A 7,549-nucleotide genomic window follows, 5' to 3' on the forward strand; every position below is an offset into this window, starting at 1 on the left:
TTGATGAATAGCTTAGGAATTTGGGAGATGTGGTTTTTCATAATTCAAAATGCTGGGAAGCAATTTGCTCTAGTTCTACTGTGAATTGGTCTTTAACAATTGTTAAGACATTCTGAAAGATTCAGAACAAGTAAGCCCTGGCTTGTCACTAATTTCAGAGGCTCCTTTTCAAAAGTTTTCATTTTTTTAGCCAGGAAAACAATGAATAATATCACAGTATCACCAAGGTTGGAAGAGACTTCATAGATCATCAAGTCCAACCCTTTACCACACAGCTCAAGGCTAGACCAGGGCACCAAGTGCCACGTCCAATCCTGCCTTGAACAGCTCCAGGGACGGCGACTCCACCACCTCCCCGGGCAGCCCATTCCAGTGTCCAATGACTCTCTCAGTGAAGAACTTTCTCCTCACCTCCAGCCTAAATTTCCCCTGGCGTAGCTTGAGGCTGTGTCCTCTTGTTCTGATGCTGGCCACCTGAGAGAAGAGAGCAACCTCCTCCTGGCCACAACCTCCCCTCAGGTAGTTGTAGACAGCAATAAGGTCTCCCCTGAGCCTCCTCTTCTCCAGGCTAACCAATCCCAGCTCCCTCAGCCTCTCCTCATAGGGCTGTGCTCAAGGCCTCTCCCCAGCCTCGTTGCCCTTCTCTGGACACGCTCAAGCATCTCAATGTCCCTCCTAAACTGGGGGGCCCAGAACTGAACACAGGACTCAAGGTGTGGTCTAACCAGTGCAGAATACAGGGGCAGAATGACCTCCCTGCTCCTGCTGACCACACCATTCCTGATGCAGGCCAGGATGCCACTGGCTCTCTTGGCCACCTGGGCACACTGCTGGCTCATGTTCAGGTGGGTATCAATCAGCACCCCCAGATCCCTCTCTGTCTGGCTGCTCTCCAGCCACTCCGACCCCAGCCTGTATCTCTCCATGGGGTTGCTGTGGCCAAAGTGCAGCACCCTGCACTTGGAGCTATTGAATGCCATCCCCTTGGACTCTGCCCATCTGTCCAGGCGGTCAAGGTCCCGCTGCAGAGCCCTTCTGCCCTCCAATCCAGCCACATCTGCCCCCAGCTTGGTATCATCATGAATAACATGAGTAAGGAAAATCACTCATACAACTTACCAAAGAATTGTAGATTCAATTCTTTAGGAAAAAAAAAAAGACATCAAAACCAACTGGCTGCCAGTTGATTGACCAGGTAAACTATTAACTAATATTATAATTCCATAAACATGTACACAGTATTGATGAAGCTTGTAGCATTGCCTATTGGGCAGTTGCTGAATGCTTCCAATGCAAGATGTGCTTCCAGCTGTTTGTAACTCGTCCAGACTTTGACTGTTTGGGTTGAAGTTTTCTGAGTTGAATGTCTGCCTCGGGATAAATTTTGTTCCATGTGTTGTAGGGGTTGCCTCTGAGCTAGGGCATACCATGATTACAAGTCAAACAAAATAAAATACTTTGCTGCTTCCAGAATGAGATCAAGGAAAATATGCTCTTTAAATGTTGAACAGAAATCTCTGGCAAATCTGAAAGGCTTCAGTGCCCTTCCAGCTCGGGGTGACAGATGTGAAATTTGACATGATGGCTGGAACTGCTACATTGGAGATGTCCCTTTGCTTCCCCCATGAAAAATCCACTTGCATTTGGTCAAACATTTGAAGACAAATTGTACTTCGTGCATTGTAAGTATGTATTTGCTAGGCCATATCTACATTCTTCTTAGTGCTGATTAAACATCAGAGACCATCCCTATCACATTAAGCAATTTGTCCCCTCATCACCTATTCAGGACAGTGCTGCAGCTGAAAGAACCATGCTCCAAGCCAGAGAATGGCAAGAGGCTCCACAGTTCCTACTTAAGGGCTGGTGGAGGCCAAAGTACTTGGGACATGAGCATGAGTCTTGCTTCTTCTTGCCCTTTCCCTGATCAATCCTAGCAGCCTTTGCAGGAGCACAGACCACAGCCATGGCCTACCATCACTGATTATGCTCTACAGAGAGCTCAAACAATAGAGTCCCAGGCACTACATGAGGAACTCAGCAGATGAAGGGTGGTGACATGAGTATGCTGATCTAGACTATCTGCTTTTTGGGTCCTTTCCCAAGGGAAATAAACCCTAGGAAATTACACACAAAAAGCAGTACTAAAACTGTAATTAAGAAGGCAGAAATTGTCAGGGTTGGAAGAGACCTCAAAGATCATTCAGTTGTTAGCTAGGAATTATTAGAACTAAGTGGCCTATGGCAATTTAACCATCTCTTAGAGCTCATATGCATGGAGGTTAATCACTAATTGCAACTGACCTGGTCACATTTTTTCCCCACAGAAGTTTTGTCAGGATTAACATAAAAATTCCTCTTTTTGCCCTTGTTTTCTGGAGCATCACTAAATATTTCCAAAGCACAGAGGAATTGTTTATGTTCTCTCAGGTTCTTCTACAGTTCTCATTACAGCAGTCATCTGCAGGATAAAGGATACTGTTACCCACATGGTTTTTAAAGATGAGAAACTACAACACAAAAATATTAAAGCAGAAAGGTAAGGACACCGAGTGCAATTCTGACACTCAAGACTTATACTTTTAACATGCTCAGAACCCTCTGTGTATTGAGTGAAAGAATGTTCATTGACTTTTATCTGGATGGGCAAACTCAGCATAACTTCAGTTCATACAATGTATAACATAAATTCAGCAAAGCAGATCCCAGCAACTCAGGTCAGGCACCCAGAAAACCCAGCAGCCCATGTGCTAAAACCTTTATGTTTACATGGAAATCCTACAGCAAAGGTAGGGGTTGCAAAATCCAATTCTCCAGCCATCCCAACTGTGAAACTACCTCTCCTTCCAAATAGAATCACCAGCCTCATTCATGTTACCAGCCATCCCAACTGTGAAACCACCTCTCCTTCCAAATAGAATCACCAGCCTCATTCATGTTACCAGCCATCCCAACTGTGAAACTACCTCTCCTTCCAAATAGAATCACCAGCCTCATTCATGTTACCAGCCATCCCAACTGTGAAACCACCTCTCCTTCCAAATAGAATCACCAGCCTCATTCATGTTACCAGCCATCCCAACTGTGAAACCACCTCTCCTTCCAAATAGAATCACCAGCCTCATTCATGTTACCAGCCATCCCAACTGTGAAACCACCTCTCCTTCCAAATAGAATCACCAGCCTCATTCATGTTACCAGCCATCCCAACTGTGAAACCACCTCTCCTTCCAAATAGAATCACCAGCCTCATTCATGTTACCAGCCATCCCAACTGTGAAACCACCTCTCCTTCCAAATAGAATCACCAGCCTCATTCATGTTACCAGCCATCCCAACTGTGAAACTACCTCTCCTTCCAAATAGAATCACCAGCCTCATTCATGTTACCAGCCATCCCAACTGTGAAACTACCTCTCCTTCCAAATAGAATCACCAGCCTCATTCATGTTACCAGCCATCCCAACTGTGAAACCACCTCTCCTTCCAAATAGAATCACCAGCCTCATTCATGTTACCAGCCATCCCAACTGTGAAACTACCTCTTCTTCCAAATATAACCATCAGCCTCATTCATGTTACCAGCCATCCCAACTGTGAAACTACCTCTCCTTCCAAATAGAATCACCAGCCTCATTCATGTTACCAGCCATCCCAACTGTGAAACCACCTCTCCTTCCAAATAGAATCACCAGCCTCATTCATGTTACCAGCCATCCCAACTGTGAAACTACCTCTCCTTCCAAATAGAATCACCAGCCTCATTCATGTTACCAGCCATCCCAACTGTGAAACCACCTCTCCTTCCAAATAGAATCACCAGCCTCATTCATGTTACCAGCCATCCCAACTGTGAAACCACCTCTCCTTCCAAATAGAATCACCAGCCTCATTCATGTTACCAGCCATCCCAACTGTGAAACCACCTCTCCTTCCAAATAGAATCACCAGCCTCATTCATGTTACCAGCCATCCCAACTGTGAAACCACCTCTCCTTCCAAATAGAATCACCAGCCTCATTCATGTTACCAGCCATCCCAACTGTGAAACCACCTCTCCTTCCAAATAGAATCACCAGCCTCATTCATGTTACCAGCCATCCCAACTGTGAAACTACCTCTCCTTCCAAATAGAATCACCAGCCTCATTCATGTTACCAGCCATCCCAACTGTGAAACCACCTCTCCTTCCAAATAGAATCACCAGCCTCATTCATGTTACCAGCCATCCCAACTGTGAAACCACCTCTCCTTCCAAATAGAATCACCAGCCTCATTCATGTTACCAGCCATCCCAACTGTGAAACTACCTCTCCTTCCAAATAGAATCACCAGCCTCATTCATGTTACCAGCCATCCCAACTGTGAAACTACCTCTTCTTCCAAATATAACCATCAGCCTCATTCATGTTACCAGCCATCCCAACTGTGAAACTACCTCTCCTTCCAAATATAACCATCAGCCTCATTCATGTTACCAGCCATCCCAACTGTGAAACTACCCCTCCTCCAAATACAATCACCAGCCTCATTCACGTTATCTCTTCTCACTGCTGGTCAACTGTGAAGCTGCTACACCTTGGAAAAATGTATCTCTGTTTCATCCTCCAAGCTGGCCGGGAAGGGCAGTGGGAAACCACGTCAGGATGCCGGGGCCCAGGGTGAGGAGATGAGCCTGGCATTTTTACAACGCCGGAGCACTTCGCTGTGCAAACTTACTAATGGGGTCGGGCTAAGGCTAGGTGGGGCCGAGAGGTAGTAAATGTATAGAATATAGACTCTATAGAGACCAGCTATATCCACTGGGTGGCAGGCATGTTTCATGGGATCCACTTGTCTATATAGAGGTACAGAAATGGGACAGCTTAAATACTGTGCATTTTCCCTGTCTCAGAAGCAGCAACTGAACAGTTAAAAAAATTAAAACCAAAACAAAACAAAATCAGAGCAAAGTTAACATACTCTGCTTTCATTTCAACACCTGCTTCTTGTCTGAGGCCAAGAAGTGTTCAAACTGTCCCGGCATTCCAGTCAGAGTTCTGCAGATACACAAGTGCCCCATGTCACTTCTGTAGGTGGGTGCCCTAAGGCAAGGTGACAAGGACTTTACAAGAGTCTTCACCGTATCACAGTATCACCAAGGTTGGAAGAGACCTCAGATCATCAAGTCCAACCCTTTACCACAGAGCTCAAGGCTAGACCATGGCACCAAGTGCCACGTCCAATCCTGCCTTGAACAGCTCCAGGGACGGCGACTCCACCACCTCCCCGGGCAGCCCATTCCAGTGTCCAATGACTCTCTCAGTGAAGAACTTTCTCCTCACCTCCAGCCTAAATTTCCCCTGATGTAGCTTGAGAGCTTCAGAGACCCTCTGCTAAGCTACTCAAAGCACAGACAGCAATGCCTGCAGAGGCCAAGCCCTTTAACTCCTCCCCAGTGTAACGAATTTGGGGAACCAATTTTTGTGGACTAGCAGCTCTAAATGTGTACAGATGCATAAGCAGCCAATATCTCCAATAGATTTCCACATCACATCTAAGCAGAACCCCATGCAGAGATACAGGCTGGGGTCGGAGTGGCTGGAGAGCAGCCAGAGAGGGATCTGGGGGTGCTGATTGATACCCACCTGAACATGAGCCAGCAGTGTGCCCAGGTGGCCAAGAGAGCCAGTGGCATCCTGGCCTGCATCAGGAATGGGGTGGCCAGCAGGAGCAGGGAGGTCATTCTGCCCCTGTATTCTGCACTGGTTAGACCACACCTTGAGTGCTGTGTTCAGTTCTGGGCCCCCCAGTTTAGGAGGGACATTGAGATGCTTGACCATGTCCAGAGAAGGGCGACGAGGCTGGGGAGAGGCCTTGAGCACAGCCCTACGAGGAGAGGCTGAGGGAGCTGGGATTGGTTAGCCTGGAGAAGAGGAGGCTCAGGGCAGACCTTATTGCTGTCTACAACTACCTGAGGGGTGGTTGTGGCCAGGAGGAGGTTGCTCTCTTCTCTCAGGTGGCCAGCACCAGAACAAGAGGACACAGCCTCAGGCTGTGCCAGGGGAAATTTAGGCTGGAGGTGAGGAGAAAGTTCTTCCCTGAGAGAGTCATTGGACACTGGAATGGGCTGCCCGGGGAGGTGGTGGAGTCGCCGTCCCTGGAGCTGTTCAAGGCAGGACTGGACGTGGCACTTGGTGCCATGGTCTAGCCTTGAGCTCTGTGGTAAAGGGTTGGACTTGATGATCTGTGAGGTCTCTTCCAGCCCTGATGATACTGTGATACTTCTGGAGAAGAGGCAGTCAACCAAATTTCAACCCAGTGCCTATTTTTATAAGCAAGTCGTAAAGCACATTAAAACTACCCTTCAGATGGAAATGCTGACAAATGCATTAGCTGCTGCAGTTAGCTATGGCAGCCTGACCACAAGTCCTCCTTCAAGAACAAACTTACTTCCCCTCCTCCTTTACAAGGCAGCCCGATAGCAAGCTGAGACAGGGGGGTACATAAAAATACTTCTGTCTTACCACTTTATGAATTTAAGCAACTCTTACTCCACTTATTTCCCACACGGTGAATGAACCACCCCCTAGTTTTGCCATAAACAACCAGAGGGCCTCTTAAACCCATGACTCACTCCACAGGCTTCTCCTCCACCCTCGTGCGTGACTATAGCGAAAAGGTTGCCAGCTGTAGTCGGTGAATTAATACTATTTTTCTGGCGACACGGCCGGGAAATAAGTTACAGCGCTGGAAGAGACGGGGGATGCGGAACGCAAACCCGGCATGAGTTTTGTTTGGCGGCGGCGGGGGGAGCTGAGGAGCGCTTCTGAGGCGTCACCAGAGTCGGCCACCCAGAGGCACGAACACGCCCGGGTGGCAACACAGCCCGTCCGGAGCCGACGTGTCGCGTCCGTCCCCACCGCGGCCGCTCCGGGGCGGCGCCGGACCGCGGCCCCCTCCCCCGCCGCCTCGGGCACACACGCACGCGCCGCGGCCTCCCCGCGCCGGGGCGCGCGCGCCACCCTGCCCGGCAGCGCGGAGCCGCCGCTGCCCCTCGGCGGCCGGGCAAGGGCAGGGCTGCAGCGGCTGGGGCAGGAGAAGGAAAAGGAGGCGCAGTCGGCACGCAGCTACCCACCCCAACACACGCGCTGCCTGAACTCTTCAGAAAGTTGGCAGGGGTGCCAGGCGGGACAGGGCGCCACCGGCCGTGGCCAGAGGGCGCGCACCGCCCCCGACTCGCACCAGAGCCCACCGCCGCCTCCCCGGCTCCTCAGCCTTTCCACCCCCCGCTGCTTACCCCCGCACCTCCCGTCTCCCACAGCCGCAGCGGGGCAGTAAGAGCCCGGCACGAAGTGCTGCTGGCGGCGGGGCTCGAACCCGTAGCTAAAGTCTCGTCCCCCGTGAGCCTCCCCGTCCCCCCGAGCGCGGGGCTCGCCGCAACCTGTAGCGGGCGGGTAGCACTTACGAAGCGGCAGCTTCGTCTCCGAGCGGCTCCCCACAGAGCGCTTGTCTCTCCTGGGGGCGGGAGAGGAGGAGCGGGTGAGGGCAGGAGGTGGGGAAGGGCGGG

General features: G+C 50.2%; 1 protein-coding gene across 5 annotated transcripts in view; it reads right to left on the bottom strand.

Moving 5' to 3' along the window:
* Positions 1-7,549, bottom strand: part of ELF1 (E74 like ETS transcription factor 1) — a 108,967-nt gene that overhangs the window by 100,920 nt on the left and 498 nt on the right. Inside the window, exon 1 of one of the 5 annotated variants that reach the window (XM_064174604.1) lies at positions 7,448-7,527. The exons of 1 other annotated variant lie outside the window; for it this stretch is intronic. The gene's annotated coding sequence lies outside the window, so the exon portion shown is untranslated. Of the gene's footprint in view, positions 1-2,304; positions 2,505-6,616; positions 6,950-7,279; positions 7,528-7,549 lie in introns of those variants that run through there. 3 more of the 5 variants (XM_064174610.1, XM_064174635.1, XM_064174624.1) reach the window with 3 other exon arrangements.

This window comes from Pogoniulus pusillus, chromosome 3, assembly GCF_015220805.1.
Source record: "Pogoniulus pusillus isolate bPogPus1 chromosome 3, bPogPus1.pri, whole genome shotgun sequence".
NCBI lineage: Eukaryota > Metazoa > Chordata > Aves > Piciformes > Lybiidae > Pogoniulus > Pogoniulus pusillus.